Source organism: Diabrotica undecimpunctata, chromosome 8 (assembly GCF_040954645.1).
Source record: "Diabrotica undecimpunctata isolate CICGRU chromosome 8, icDiaUnde3, whole genome shotgun sequence".
Classification (NCBI taxonomy): domain Eukaryota; kingdom Metazoa; phylum Arthropoda; class Insecta; order Coleoptera; family Chrysomelidae; genus Diabrotica; species Diabrotica undecimpunctata.
In genome coordinates, this window is record NC_092810.1 from 81,170,899 (window position 1) to 81,189,021 (window position 18,123).

At 28.4% G+C, this 18,123-nt stretch overlaps 1 protein-coding gene across 5 annotated transcripts in view; it reads right to left on the reverse strand.

Moving 5' to 3' along the window:
* LOC140447715 (uncharacterized) overlaps positions 1–18,123 on the reverse strand; it is a 597,936-nt gene that overhangs the window by 119,653 nt on the left and 460,160 nt on the right. The gene's annotated exons all lie outside the window — the stretch shown is intronic.

Genomic DNA, 18,123 nt, shown 5'->3' on the forward strand with positions numbered 1-18,123 from the left:
GCAAGCATATGCGAGACTGCTGCAATTAGAGAAGAAATTTCAAAGAGACACAAACCTAGAAAAAGGAGAGGTAGTATTGTGCGCTCGTTGTTGGTCCCAAGAAATCTACTTACAGTAGATTACAGTAACTTATACTAATTTTAAGTGACATATGAAAATAAAGGAAGGTGGTCAGATATATTCGAAACTCCAAGAGAACCAGAAAACAAAGGCATCAAGGTTCTTGCATCCAACCTCATCCAGCGCCTCGAACACATACTTTATCACAACCAAATTTAAGTAGTACTTTAAAGAAAGCCCCTCCTAGCTTAGATTTGAATTAGATAGTTTAGCTGAAAATTCTTCTTAAAGTTCCATCTCCTATCGGAGGTTGGATATCATAACGGCTATGGTCACTTTGTTGGCTGCTGCTCTGAAAAGTTGTAGTGAACTACAGTTAAACCATTCTCTAAGGTTCTTCAGCCAGGAGATGCGTCTTCTTCCTATGCTTCTTCTTCCTTGGATCCTTCCTTGTATAATAATTCTCAGCAGCTCATATTTTTCTCCTCTGGTTATGTGACCCAAATATTCTAGTTTTCTTCTTTTTATGCTGTTCATAATTTCTAACTCCTTATTTAGACGTCGTAGTACCTCAGCATTGGTAATCCTTTGAACCCACTGGATTTTTAATATTCTTCTGTAACACCACATTTCGAACGCTTCTATTTTTCTTATTTGTTGTTTCTTCAATGTCCAAGCTTCCATTCCGTATAGTAAGATAGAAAATATGTAACATCTTAGAGCCCTCAATCTAAGATGCAACTGAAGGTCTCTGTTGGTAAGCATTGTCTTCATTTTCACAAATGCTTGCCTTGCAGTTTAATTCGGACTTTGATTTCTCTGCTTTGGTCATTTTTGTTATCAACCCAGGTTCCCAGATATTTATATGTCTCTACTTTTTCTATTTGAGTTTGCTCTATCATTAATCTTTCATTTCCATGTTGCGTTTTTGAGACAATCATAAATTTAGTTTTTCTCTTATTTATTTTTAGTCCGTATCTAATGCAATAATCGTTAATTCTATTTACCAATTCTTGTAGCGATTCCAGGGTGTCTGCCATTATAACGGTGTCATCAGCGAATCTTATGTTATTTACTATTCTTCCGTTTACATAGATTCCATCACCCAGATCCGCTATCGCTTCCTGGAATATGGCTTCACTGTACACGTTAAACAGTAATGGTGACAGAACACAGCCCTGTCTTACTCCTCTCTTTATATCTATATTTTCAGACTTTTGTTCTTCTATCTTTATATTGGCCTTTTGATTCCAATACAGATTGATAATGATTCGTAAGTCTCGTCTGTCTATATCTTTGTTTCTCAGTACTTCTATTAGTTTTTCATGTCGGACCCTGTCGAATGCCTTCTCGAAGTCGATGAAACAGGAATAAATATCTAGGTTCATATCTAAGCATCATTGAGAGAGGACATTAAAAGCAAACAATGCCTCTCTCGTTCCCAGTCCCTTGCGGAACCCAAACTGAGTATCATCCATATCATCTTCTAGTTTTCTATATAATCTTCCATGAATCACCTTTAGAAATATTTTAAGCTTATTTTAGGCTTATTAGTGATATTGTCCTATAGTCTGAACAATCTTTGGCATATACTGTTTTTGGTATTGCTACAAAGGTGGACACCAACCATTCGTGTGGGATTTTTCCAGTTTTATATACTTCATTAAATAGGTCCAGAAGTACAGGTAGAGTTTCATCGTCTAGACATTTCAGTAGTTCCGCAGGTATTTCGTCTGGACCTACAGTTTTTCCGTTTTTTGCGTTTCGTATTGCTTGTTCGATTTCCTCTATTATGATATCTGGCTCTGTTTCGCTGTCGATTTCTTCCGGTTCTTGTCGATTATCCTCAAACAGATCTGTTATGTATGTCTTCCATTTTTTAAATTTCTCTTTAATTTCTATAATGATTTTTCCATTTGCGTCTTTCAGAATGGCATCTTTCTTTTTTGTCAGTGTATTTGTCATTTCCTTTATTTTCTTATGCATGTTAAAGCTATCATACTGTTGAAACATAAATTCTAAATAATCAAATTATAGGTAGCACTGCTCGGGTGAGATAATAATTCAAAAACCGAGTGAATTAGTGTTATGATTATTGTTATATTATTATTTAATATTTTATATGTGTTTAAATATTTCTATTAGTCGTCTGTTTTTTTTTATATAGTGGCCAATATGTTCAATCACAAATTAACCCTTAATTTATAATCTCACATTATTCTTAACTTCTTAATCTTTTATAGTTTCACCGTGTATAAGTGACATTGTAAAACCATATCGTATATTTTAATAATTAGTTCATTTACCTACAACTAAATAAATAGCCGAATAATATATTTTTTAATTGAACTTACTAAGTGTCGCAATTAAGGCGTAGATTAAATTGTAGTGTAAGCAAAGTTTATTGGTATGGTATGATAGGAAGCATTAACCTGTGTGCTTAGGTATGAAATATTTGTGATATTATAAATTGGGGATTTGAGTTCATTTGAACACAGTCAATCATAAGTAGTTACCTAACGAACATCATTGTAATTACCCGTAGCTGTCAATAAATCAACACTTTTACTCCACAACTTCAACTTATATTATACCTATCATCGTCGATCGACAAGAAGCGGACAAAGGGGCATTTACAAACCGATTCGAACCTCAAATCTACGTTCGAAAGCTTTCCAGGAAGGAAGACGATCAGTAGGAAGACCACGAAAACGATGGAAAGGCAACTTACTGGAAGCACAATGAAAAACAGACAGAGTTATGTCTATATAAAAACAAAAAGAAGAAGAAGATACACAGGATAAACATTAAAATAGCTGCAAGAAAGATAAAATAAATCAGTCATATTAATGTAGAAAAGCAGAGGACAGAGTGTTTAGAGAAAATAATGGATGTCATATTAATGTAGAATAGCAGAGGACAGAGTATTTGTTATAGCTTTGGACAAGTGCCCAATTGAAAAAGAACACAGGTCGTTCAAAAAAGACGGAACTCTAGAAAGAAAATAGAATAGATTTTAAAAAATAAAAGCATAAACATGTCTTTTCCTACTTTTTTAATATTTTAGATACGTAAATAGAACATTGAATTAAAATGTAACCTTTGATATCTATGATAAACCCATCACCTGAACAGTGGCGCCGATGTATGTAGTTGAGATTGTTTACACTTATTTTAACTGTTAATTTTTTTATTATCTATATATGAGTTGCGACCGATATCACAAACTTATTTACTTTCCACAAAGAGGCTCTTTAGAACCTAAAATTATTACTATACAAATCTGATTCGACATATCGTCAAAAAGTAAGACACGGTATGCAAAATTTAAATTTTAAAAGTAAAAGATTACGCATTACTTATGGGGTTTAAAGAACGAGCCTTTAGGAAGATTGAAGTACTAATAAGACCACCGCAATCGGGCATATCCCGGGTAATAATTAATTAATTAATCAGCTAATTCTTCAGTCACCCCTTTAATATGATTTTGTCAAATTGGTCCTTTTTAGGACCAACTATTCTAGTAACATATGTCTATAATTGTTAAGGGTATATCTAAAAATCAAGAAACTTTACTTTACTTAAACTTATCAGACATATGAGCTAAACACGAATCTGACAAATTTCTAGTACAGGAAACGCATAATATAGGGACTAACCTAGGGTATTTGGTATATAGCTGATCGCTGAAAACCACATTATAGATATAGACATACTATTTCTGTCGGAAAAGAAGCAAAGAATAACTCAAAGTAAGAAAGGACAAAACCAGTCAGCTGAGAGAACCTTTTAACGATGTTGAGCTTGTATCCACATATTTAATGAAAAATACAACTACCGACATTGAGGATCTGAGCACAAAGCTTATTACGAAATTTGGACCAAAAACACTACAATGGCTTATCCGGATGATGAACAACTGTATTCAAATTAGGAGATACCCAAAGTCTAGAGACAAGCCAAAGTTGTTACCTTGCTTAAGCCTGGCAAACACTGCAACGACCACAAAAACTATCGGCCAATATCTTTATTTTGTCAGCTATTCAAAATACTTTTACACAACATCGTTAATATGATATCACTGATATTATAAGAAAAACTCAAATTAAAAGACAAAAGTGGCTGTAAATAGATAAGATCATGTACATCACAAATACTAAATCAAAGACGGGTACGAAAAATATCGGGTATAAGGGGTGGTATTTTTCAATCTAAATGCCGCTTACGACACCTTAAATTACAGAATATTTCTCCAAAAACTATATGATATCCCCTTAGATAACAAACTCACTTATATTGTCTGCGTATGCCTACATAGGTAATAGAATATTTTTTGTATCACTCAATGACAGCACTCAAAGAATAGCAGATGAAGAACGGTCTCGCTTGGGGTAGCATAAAGGCACCTACACTGTATAACATTTACACAAACGAACGATCCATACCGGTAGATACTAGAACTTCTATTATATAGACGATACACCTATTATGGCACAATAAAAATAAACTATGAATCAATTTTCAGCCAAAACCCCTGACAAACTCGTGTGTGCTCCTTCAATCTCCCTAACATAGACGCTTTCACAAAACTGAACATCCAATAATGTCATGAAATTGTTGAACGTAGACTTCCTATAAATTCCTTGAAAATAGTTTGTATCGCACGGGGTTAGTCACAGATCATTGTTTAAAACTAAAAGGTAAATTGAGGACCAGAAATAATATTTTTCGCAAGCTTGTCAGCTAAAAATGAGGTGCACGTCCTTCCGCCCTTAAAACATAGACACTTGCATTATATGCATCTGCTGCCAAATATACCTTGTTAGACAAATTAACAATTCTTTCTTTTTGTGCACACTACTACCCATTTTAACACAAAAATATCTATTGTAGTTCTTAACCATATTTATTTTGAGATAACCTTTTATCGAGATATCATATGTAGTACACAAATAAGACCAGAACTAAAATAATAAAAAAGCTTTATACAAGATATCTCAGAAGATTGGATGAAATAAAAGTAGTTTTTATTAATCGGATGCTTACATAAAACGAACAAAGACATAATCACGTAAACAAAATATATTACAAAATTTCTGTAATTAAAAAAAACATCGAGTTGGGCATTGAACTAATAAAATTATATTAAATAAAAAAACATTTTTAAAAATGCAGAAAAAATAAAATTTCCTATGCAAGCGAATATTCCATTAAATAATAAGCCCAAATCCTTTTGTATCTATATACCTGTTTTTAAAGAACCAGTTACCTTTTAGTACGTAGTTATACCAGGTAATAAGATATCCTCTGTTACTCAGTGTAATGCGTATGACATTACACTGTCTACGAACAGTAGATAAAAATAAGGAGCCCATATGAACCGTTCAGGTTATACGTTGAAAATATACGGTATAATCGCACAGTTGCCAAACTCTCAGAGCTTACTTAAACCGATAAACGTATGGTTCAAATATACATTAAAGAAGATCTGAACGACCCCTATAATATATATACATTTATGATACAGGGGTATTTACGGGCTCCAAAAAATGTTTATAAATTATTAAACTCTACATGCGGATGAATCGACAGAACCAATATTATGGAATGGTCAAGTGAGCTCCGTATATCGGTATCCACTTGACCACGGAGCTCAATTGAACCTGAATTTTAACATGGGCGGAGTCCACTTTATGCCGTAGATATATATATATATATATATATATATATATATATATATATATATATATATATATATATATATATATATATATATATATATAATATATATATATATATATACATATGTATATATATATATATATATATATATATATATATATATATAAAATAAAGTTTTATTTTGAGGTTGCAGTCATTAATAGGGCAGGAAAGTAAAACTCTTTGTTCTTTAATCAAGCATTCGCAAAATTTATTTGCTTCTTCAGGATATGCTAAAATATGGTAACAGTAAATACAACGAAATTAGAACTAAATAGCATTGTATAAAACTAGTAAAAAAAACACTTACAACATGAGGTTAATCCATTAAATTTTCAAATTTGCAAAACATTAAAACTTAACTTATTTTAAAAATTATACAGTTATGTAAGTACAATATTCCAATTTAATTTAATTTTGTAAAAATTCATTTTGACATTGATTGTTTGATTTATGTCAGAAAGACACTCGTTTCTGTTTATTATATTTTTTGTTGTTGATAACTAGCTCTTGATTGTTATTATGGTTACGTACAAACAGGAAAACAAGTACAATGTTTTAATTTAAAGTTAAAAACACAAGTTATTAATTTAGAGATAAAAGCTACATTTTCAGACATAAACTTTTTAGAAAAAAATATGTTAGAAATTAAAGATAAATTGCAACGCATATTACCACAACATATTATAACTGAATTTTTTCGTAGACAAAAAATAGCTTACAACAAAATATTTCATAACATAAAACAAAATAACATACATAAATTTGAAAATCTGAAAATGAAAGCTTATAACTCTATCACTTTTAAAGAAAAATGGTTTAAAAATTTAACGAACATTGAATTCCCTTATAATGTAAGAAAGATACTCGCATTAGGTCCAAAATTCTGTTTATTACCAACACTTAAAGATTTTAAAATTTCAAATATACTAGCTGATATCGAAAATACAATAACTAGATTTTCTGAAAATAAAAAATACTTAGTCAGAGCTCAATGCACTAACATCATAACTAACATCATCATCATTTTGGCTTTACAACCCTGTGTGGGTCCTAGCCTCCCCAAGAATTTTTCTCCAGTCGTCCCTATCCATCGCCTTCCTCCGCCAAGCACGTATTTCCATATTTCTCATGTCTTCATCGATGTTATCTAGGAATCTTGTTCTGGGTCTTCCTCTTCTTCTTTGACCAATCATAACTAACTATTTACACAAAAATAAAAATAATAATCATTTTTTAAATAGTTTATATCATGAATGTAAAAAAATTTATCAAAGAACACCCTGAGATATACATCGTGAGAAGTGATAAAGGAAATGTGACTGTTGCAATGTACAAAGATGATTACTATAATAAAAGTTATGAACTTTTAAATGATCCTAAATATTATAAAAAATTACAGAACAATCCCACAAGTACCTTGCAACAGAAAGCTAACAAAATAGTTACCGAATTGAAAAATAAAAAAATGATCACTAAAGAAGAAGCCTCAACTCTCACTATATATAACTCTGTCACACCACGCTTTTATGCACAACCAAAAGTACATAAACCTAACTTAACAATGAGACCAATTGTATGTTCAATTAATTCACCAAACAGTAAATTAGCAAAATTTTTGAATGATATTCTTACAAGGTCATATAACTTAGATAATAGTTTCTCTATACAAGATTCCTTTGAACTAAGTAATTTTATCAATAACTATCAACTACCAAATAATTATATAATAGTAAGCTTTGACGTTATATCTTTATTTACTAATTTACCACTACATATTATTAATGATAGTATAAACAGACATTGGGATAAAATCAAAATAAATTGCAAAATTAACAAAAAAACGTTCTTAAGCACTTTAGAATTCATTTTTGATTCTAATGTATTGATTTTTGATAATGCATTCTATAAACAAATTTTTGGCACACCTATGGGCTCAAGTATATCATGTATATTATGTAATTATGTACTAGACGATTTAATAAGAGATTCTTTAAAAAAGTTGCCTTTTCATATCCCATTTATCAAACGATTTGTAGATGACTTAATACTTGCTTTACCTGCAGACAAAATAAATGAAACTTTACAAACTTTTAATAATTATAGTGAACATTTACAATTTACATGTGAAAAAGAGATAGAAAATAGCATCCCATATCTTGACATAAAAATCAAACGTAATGCACAAAATGTATTAAGCACTGAATGGTACAGAAAACCTATATTTAGTAACAGATTTATTAATTATCATTCACAACATCCACCTCATATGAAAATAAATTTGATATTGGCTTTAAAAAACAGAATAGTCAAATTATCACACATCAATAACATCAACAAAGGGTTATTAGAACTTAAAGACATTTTATTAGAGAATTCGTACCCAATTAAAATAATTAACAAATTTTTATTTAATAATTCTAATAATAGAATGATTGACAGAAATCAAACAAGAGAACCAAATCAACAAATCGTGCAATCTCAATTTACTTTCACATCACTACCTTACATACCAACATTAACACCCAAACTAACTAAAGTCTTTGCTAACTATTCTGATATTAAAATTGCAACTAAAAATGTTAAAACATTAGCATCATTGTATACAAAAACTAAATCACCTATTAGCATTATGGAAAGCTCAAATGTAGTTTATATAATACCATGCGAAAATTGTGATAAGTCATACATCGGACACACATCTAGAAATCTAATAGGCAGACTAACATCACATAAAAGTGACCTTAGAAATAATAAAAATACGTGTGCATTAATAGATCATGCAATTAATAAAAATCATTCATTTAATTTCAATGAAACTAATATATTAAGACGCGAAAACCAATTAAATAAAAGAGAATTCTTAGAAATGGTATGCATAAATAAATATCAATGCGTTAATAAAAAAACTGATATTGATAAACTAAGCAATATCTATAATTACATTCTATCTTACGAAAATTAATACTATAATTTTCCAATATTAGATTTTCTGACTATAAATATTAGAATTTCAAAAAATTTAAATATTCATATTTGGCGCCACTTTGTACGTAACCATAATAACAATCAAGAGCTAGTTATCAACAACAAAAAATATAATAAACAGAAACGAGTGTCTTTCTGAAATAAATCAAACAATCAATGTCAAAATGAATTTTTACAAAATTAAATTAAATTGGAATATTGTACTTACATAACTGTATAATTTTTAAAATAAGTTAAGTTTTAATGTTTTGCAAATTTGAAAATTTAATGGATTAACCTCATGTTGTAAGTTTTTTTTTTACTAGTTTTATACAATGCTATTTAGTTCTAATTTCGTTGTATTTACTGTTACCATATTTTAGCATATCCTGAAGAAGCAAATAAATTTTGCGAAAGCTTGATTAAAGAACAAAGAGTTTTACTTTCCTGCCCTATTAATGACTGCAACCTCAAAATAAAACTTTATTTTACATAACGTGTCAGTCAATAATACCTAACTACTTTATATATATATATATATATATATATATATATATATATATATATATATATATATATATATATATATATATATATATTAATAAGGTTCCATAATTTTCAAAAATCAAATAGAAAATATTAAGACAAAAATCAAATCACCGACCAACAGAAATCGCAAACACCCTGTATATTATACTGTTTAGCATTAGTTTTAGAAAGTGTTTTTTTTTTCGGAAAGTGAATTTTATACGTTCAAAGACATTCCCAGAAAATAAGAAGACAATATATTGGTTTTTCTAACGGTTTAGTTTTAATTAGACATTTTTGTAAACAGTTCTACCTTAAACTTTCTATTGTATGGATTACCAAGAATTATACAATAGGGTAGGTTTGTAAATAGTTTGTGAGGGGTAATTATCCTTTTTTCTCTAAAAATTGAAAATGTTTATTAGATGACCGACGGAATGTATTATTGGATAGGAGAAAGTTAGCTTTTTTTCTTTGAAGAAAGTAAAATTTGTTTGGATGGAGATTCGTTCTGATTGGTTCAAGGAAAAAGAAGAAGGAGATGGAAGGATTTTGGATAGAGTTTTGCAAGAGAGAGGAAGGCATTCTGAATTGAATATCGGGCGAGTATACTATAGTTTTTTGTTTGTGGAGACGAGACAAATTAGACAAGTTTTTTAAAAAAAGTCTAGATTGTGAAAAGTTGTATTTGTGTTTGGTGGAAAGAGTTAAAACTGTGGTAGCAGACAGAAGAAATAACTGACATGCTGTAAGTAATAAACAGATATATAGTTTTATACTGGACCAAGTCGATTAGTTGAGATATCCTTGTGTTTGGAGGGGAGGAGTTTATTCATGTAGTAAATATTTGGAGCAGAGGAGTTTAGCAGGAGTATTCTGGAGAAACTGAAAGGTACGAGCAAGGTGTACAAGGCATAATCAAAGAAGAAAGAGGTGAAGTCATCAATTTTGGGAACAAAAGGTTAGTTTCGTCATTTTTAGAAACAGAGACTTTCAATCACGACCACCTATTTAAATTAGAGTTATTCGTTTTTTGTTGGTTTTATTGATAATGATAATACATGATAATTTATCGGGAGTCACTAAAATTAAGAAATTTTAGATTTGCATATAAGCTTAATTAATTTGTATTGATAATTGTGGATCTATGATTTGATGGATATTTGAGATTTTTATTCTAATCATTTTATATGGTATATTTATGTTTATTCAAAATTTTTACTTTTAATATTTGATTGGTTTTTTTTAATATAACATTTGCTTTGTAAGTCATAAAAAAAATAAATATTATAAACATACAGTTTGAGCAAAACACAACAATATATATTTATATATATATATATATATATATATATATATATATATATATATATATTTATATATATATATATATATATATATATATATATATATATATCTATATATATATATATATTTATATATATATATATATATATATATATATATATATATATATATATTACAATTACTGACTTTTTGCGATATTTCTGAATGTATAAGAGCTAACAATGGTATTGAATTTTGTATACATGACTCGGTTTTATAAAAATTGAGATACTAATTTTTTCAAAAATATCCTTAAACATGTAATCTTAGCTCCGTTTATAATCCAATACTTGGACGTTTAGATGTATAAAAATTTGACTTATTACAATCATCGCAAGTCTGGCAGTGTTGTCGTATGTTATCGTTTTAACAGATCTAAATATTATTATTTAAAATATACGGACGTCTAATGATGGACATTCGGAACCTTCAGAGTTTTAGTTCTCTTAGCTGATGATGAACAAAAAGTATAGTAAAGACATTTTTAAGATTCATACGGAATTTATTCAGTAAACTATAACAAAAATGAAAGTATAAAATTGAAAAAACTTAAAATAGGAAATAATTAAAATGAAATAACAAATAAAATAATTTCACGTAACGTTAACACTTCTTGTAATATAAATTTTAAACAAAAACATTAATCTTAGATCAATTTTTATTAGCTAAAATTTCAGGATTGGCTTTGAACAGTTCTTCACATACATGTCTTTTTGGAGGTTTTTTGGACGTTCTGTTCATTAAATTTTTATAATTGGTTTGCGACTTGTCAGGTTTTTTTGATTTGTAGTATTTTATTCCGAGGCAAGTTCGTTGTTTACACCATTATCCAATTCTGTTTTTTCTAACACACTCTGTGGTTCAATTTCCAGAAAATCATCTTCTATTGCAGTTTCATTTTTAAGATCATCTTCTATTAATAATATCTTCCATTAATAATAGAATTTTAGCAATTCAGATGACTGGTACACATCTTGAGGGAAATTGTAGAAAATTTTATTAGTATGCCCCATGAAACTTGAAAATTGTTCTAGGTCAGACTCTGTCATATTAAAGATTTGAAATATATATATATATATATATATATATATATATATATATATATATATATATATATATATATATATATATATATATATATATATATAAGCGGGGATCCTACAGCTTCTGCCGCTTCCCGCATTTCGATCGCCATCTTTTTCTATCTCTCCAGGTATCTTCATCAATGGCTCTATCTTTCATGGTTTCCATAACACCTTGTATCCAAGACTTGGCTGGTCTTCCTCGTTTCCTTCTATTACTTGGATTGTATTCCATAGCTCTTTTTGGCCATCTTTTGTCGTCCATCCTCTGTACGTGTCCATACCATATTAACTGTCTAGTTTCTATTCTTTCAGAAGTTGTATGTACTCTATCTGTTTTTCTTCTAATTTCAGAATTAGGTATACGTTCTACTCTTGATATACGGCAAGCTCTTCTTAGGTAGTCCATTTCAACCGTGTCAACTTTTTTCTTTCCTTTTACTGTCATTTGCCAACATTCTGCTCCATATGTAAGAATGGGCTCTACAATTACTTTGTAGATAGTCATTTTAGTTCTCATAGTAGCTTTGTTGGACCAAAGTATCGAATTCAGAATTTGAACACTCTTCCTGCCTTGTTGCACTCTGTAGTCTATATCTCGTTCCGTTGTTCCTTTACTGCAGATAATACTTCCCAAATATTTGTATTCGTAGCACCTTTTCAATAAAGATTTGAAATAAGGTGGCCAAATACTTTCTGAGATAAGTAGAAGTAATGCATTATATCTTTCAGCACCATTACTTTTGGCATATTTTAAATAATGATAGTTATTATGATAATATGATATTATGTAATTTAGTTATAGATATTTTATATATAAGATTATTAATTTGGATTTTATTTTTTTTTATCTTAGTTTGATGGCCTTGGCCGAGCCAATTAGCCAGACAAATTTAAAGACAAACAATTTTTACAATCAGAGGATTTTTTTTTACAATCAGAGGAAGAAACATGCAATCATCCGTACAATTTAACGTACAATTTTTAATAAATTATTTATAATAAATTATTTAACGATTTGGATTTTAATAAATTTAAAATAATTGAATTTAATATTTTAATAAAAATTTTGCTTGTAAACTTTAAAATTATGCAACCAAATTTTACCTAAATGGTTCTCCTACCAGTGGATTCCATCAGATGAATAAACTTCTACTACAGTTTCCTGTAATTTTCAGAGCTTGAGACCTTAATCCTTAAAGGGCAGGTGTACCGGCTATATTTAATGTTTTATTAAATAAAATAAAAATAAATAATAAATGTTTTTGTTGAAAATAATGGAAGAAATGAAAGATACTCGTTACAAATCTTTACAAATATATTGAGTGGTTCAAAGCAAAATCATATGGTAAGTAAATACAATGATTTCTACAGACTAAATATATTTGTTTATGTTTGATAAGATTTATTTTAAATAACGTTTAAATTTTTAGGTAATCTTTGAAAATATTATTGAAGATATTATAATGAACTCAATGAAGGGATAATGGACTTTAAACAAGTAAATAATTATGGTACTTCTGATTAAAGACAACTCAAAAGAATTTCAAATTGAATGTATTCAAAACTATTATTTTCATTATATGAGAATCTGTATTTAATACGGTTATATTTTCTTTGAAAATGCACTGTGAGTTATTTGTGAACTGTTGAAAACAAATTTTGTACAAAATTTTCAATTAAAGTGATATCGCCTGGTAGCAGGAATGTTGTACATTACTGGTAAACTTCCTTGGAGTCAGTAAACAGCGAAATGGAGCGTCTCTGGAACAAATTTGTTCATCTACACTGGTTTGCAGTTTTCCGAAACACTTTTTTATACGTTTTTTCACTGAAATGTTAGTTCCATATGTCACAAATGTGTTTAAATGCAGCATGAATGTTAAAAGTAAGTATTGCGACATATTTTCATATTGAATTTACAAAATTTTCCATATTTTGGCAATTTTATGAAAGCAGCTTCAAAGAAAGCGTGTACATCCTTACACGTTTCACAAAGGACTCTCCTCTATTCCTTAAAATGCATTGATTGTATACCTTTTCTCCTAGCGTCCCTTTTAATGAAAATTAAACAAAATAAAGAATTCTTGCTTTGAAATTTTAAATGGACCAATCACAAAATAGTACCACTTTTGACATTTAGAATAAATCTACTTTTTATATAAAATTTCGAAATATCGCCTAACTTAGGTTTTAATTTTATTATTTGAGTAAAATTGGAGCTTGCTTGGAGGATACTTTGGAGGATGCTTTCTTTAATATTTTACAGACATTTAAAGTTCATCATGTCACCAAATTTTCTAGTTTTCATTCTTACTTCTACAAATTAAAATTCAGATATTTAAACAATTAGTATAAATAGAGTATTGAAATAACTTTTACATTGTTTATAAAGATTTTACCAATTGAGTTTCCATTAATTATTTGCCTGAAACTTTATTTTTATAAGTTCAAACTTATATGGACTTTTAACATTTACCCACAATTATGACTTTAACAAATCATTTGATGATGCTTTCTTAAATTTTAGCTAATTAATTCTAATTTGGATCTACCTAAATTTTTGTATTATAGGATTGAAGTCTGGTATAACTTAATTTCATATATTCACAAACTAAATTCAAAAATATGTATCCTGCCAATGAAAATTTCTCTTTAAACTACATCAAGAAACTTTGAATGTTTGAACACTCATCTTTCAAATATATAACTCTTATGCATTAAATTATTAAATTGAAAAGAAACTTCTTGGTATTGCTCAAATTTAAAATAAAGATATGTCTAGTAAACAAATCAAGTTCTAATATTATTTAATCAGAATCCTTTATACAGTGTCACTTGCTTTGAAAGTTATGTCATTTGAATTGCATAACTTAAAAAAAAATCATCTTAAAACTATTTAATTACTATAATGTGCCTTTATAACACTACATCTATTCAATATTGTTATATTCATCTTTTTAAATCATGATATGTCTTGAACTCCACCAATTATTAAGATATTTTTCATTATCATTGTTGAATACCTTGTGCATTGTGAAATTATTACATTATATTTATTCTTCTAATTGTGATTTACCTTGGGTATCTTAAAATCATAACATATATATACACAAACAATACAGTTTATTAGGGTTGCAGTCAGAAAATTGGCCGGGATATTAATGAAACACTCTTATGACTTTTTGTCTAGCTTTCGGAATTTTATTCCTTTTTCAAGATACTGTAATAAGAAAAAAATGTAAATATTTATAAAATATTACAATTCTTCAGTGCAAGTTACTAGTCGTTGAGATTATTTATAAAAGCATAGACACTCAACATTAATAACACACATATAAAATATAAAATAATGGACAATGTGATGGACAATGGAATTTGTGATTGGACAAATAATGGACATAAATAATCTCAACGACTAGTAAGTTGCACTGAAGAATTGTAATATTTTATACATATTTACATTTTTTTCTTATTACAGTGTCTTGAAAAAGGAATAAAACCATTCCGAAAGCTAGACAAAAAGTCATAAGAGTGTTTCATTAACATCCCGGCCAATTTTCTGACTGCAACCCTAATAAACTGTGTTGTTTGTTTATATCGACAGTCACTAATATCCAGTAATTCTTAATACATATAATATATATATATATATATATATATATATATATATATATATATATATATATATATATATATATATATATATATATATATATATATGTATATATATATATGTATATATATATATATATATATATATGTATATATATATATATATATATATATATATATATATATATATATATATATTTACGTTGGTTGTTTTTCGAATATTTTTAGTTTTATAATACAGTATACTCCCTCTATAACGAACACGGTTATTACGAGGTTTCGCTTATAACGACGTACATTAGATGTCCCGGGAAATTTCTATTGAATTATAACCCTCTATAGCGAGGCAAATTTGGTTATAACGAGAGAAAATAAGATCGAAAAACGTGTTTTTCGAAAGTTTGACCCGGCCGTGGTTGTAAATAAATACTCTTTTTAACTGCTCCGCAATAAACTTAACTGCCGTCCGCAATAAACTTCTTAACAATAAATACAACTGTTTCACATCTTTAGAAAATATGATAGATAGAATGATACTGGACAATTTAAAGCAGTCAAAAATGACAGACTTCTTCCAATTGCAGAAGCAATAGTTTATGTTATCCTTCAAAATACGCTTTATACATTATAAAACAATATTTATTAGCATCTTGTATTGCTCCGAATGGCTTCACTATAGGAAGTTAATGTTTTAGCAAACTACATATTCATATGTATGCACAGTATTATTGTTGTCTGATATAACGAGATCGGCTTATAACGAGGTAATTAGTCTGCCATTTCAGTTCTCGTTATAGATAGAGTCTACTGTACTTTTATAGAATCTGTAATAATATATTGTGATAGTGCGTAATAATGGTTTCTTGTTCTCAACGTAGTTACAGTAGCAGAAGCAATGTTAATAAAAAATCTTCAGGAATAACGTTCTACATGTTAGTATACAAATATGTAATCAAAGTAATGGACCGTACTTCAGAGAATAAATTAATAGTATTTGACGTTTTAATTTATCTTTATGTATAATATATCGTGTTTTTAGTGTTTACCGCGTGATAAATAAATCATAATTTATTAAAAATGTATTGCACTTTTTTAGATTATCATTAAATCTTCTGAATAACTAGTCATATTTTTATAGTAGTTTTAATATTATTGAGTCCGGCCATGATCCCACCGCCATATTGGTATCATCGTTAGCCACGCCTACCTACGCCGTTTTTAATACACACGTTAATATGCTCATAGCTTCTCCATAGATTCTAACTCGACGGTATATATATATATATATATATATATATATATATATATATATATATATATATATATATATATATATAGGGCCTGCGTAGCGCAAGCGGTAGGATGCTTGACTCGCAAGCCGGTGGTCCGGGGTTCGAATCCCACCGCCGGCAAGAACATCTAGACATTTTAAAAATGTCTATAGGCCCCAGGTCGACTCAGCCTGAATAAAAATGAGTACCTTGGGTAAAACCAGGGGTAATAATAGACGGTTGAAGCGTAGCACTGGCCATGTTACCTTCCTTGTATACCGTAGGCCCTAGATATAGCAGACTACCCTGCTATACTCCCAAAGCCGCGACAGCGGTATAAAACGGGAGACTATTATTATATATATATATATATATATATATATATATATATATATACAAAAAAAATAAAAAAAGTAATCATTAAATAAACTTAACTAAAACAGTGAACTATTTCAATAATTATAGCATGTTTGTACGTATAAATAACAAAATTTAGAGTTAGAAATACAGACAAAATTCCTCTGATTGCAAAAAATGTGTTTACATCATACTCACAAAAATCATCCAAGACCATCATAGTCAAAAATTTTTGAATTATGCTTACTACAATTACTTTTCTTGGCTAAAAAACATTACAAATATATTTTAAACAAATTATTGTTATAAACTTTGTATAATTATAAATACAAATAGTAAAATTAAGTATATAAATTGTTGTATGTTAATTATATATACAGATTAATTCCATAATTTTTATTTATAATTTTTCAATGATTAAAAAAATTTATTATTTTCTGTAAAATATATTTATGTTTTTGAAAAAAATTAAGTGTAAAAATAATAAACATAATTCAAAAATAATCAACACTTATAGCTTTGAATTTTAAATAAAAAAATATTTTTGTAAAATTTATTATTAAAAGGTATTATTTATAACTACAATACATAAATATTTAAATTGCTTATTATTTCATAACCTTTTCTACTTATAATAATAAGATAATAAATAAAATTGATTTTATATTATTTAAACAAATTACTCAGTTAAATAAACAATTCATAAATTAACTAAATGCATTTTTATGATCTATGATACAACTTACCTAGAATTAAAAAAATATATATAAATTTTCGTTGATTAGAACCGGATATATTGTGACTTTCATAAATTTTAATTTATGAATTCAGTTTAAAAAATTGTAAAATCGCTTCGAATTTAAACCGTTTATCTTTGACGCATCATGGAAGGCTCATTTTTAAAAGAATCGTTTTTAGATTTTTTTTGCCTAAACTTGAACTTTGAATCTTTCAAATGGTTCTTTTTATCTTTACCGGACATGGTGGGCCCATTCTTAAAAGAATCGTTTTTAGTTTTTTTTTGTCTAAACTTGAACTTTTAATCTTTCAAATGGTTCTTTTTGAATTGTTTATTGTTTATAAACAAAGCCTCGGCGAATTTTTATATAAAACTCTGTAACTCGGGTTTTAAGGGTAGAAGGATATTATTTTTTTTTTATTAAAAAAAAATAACT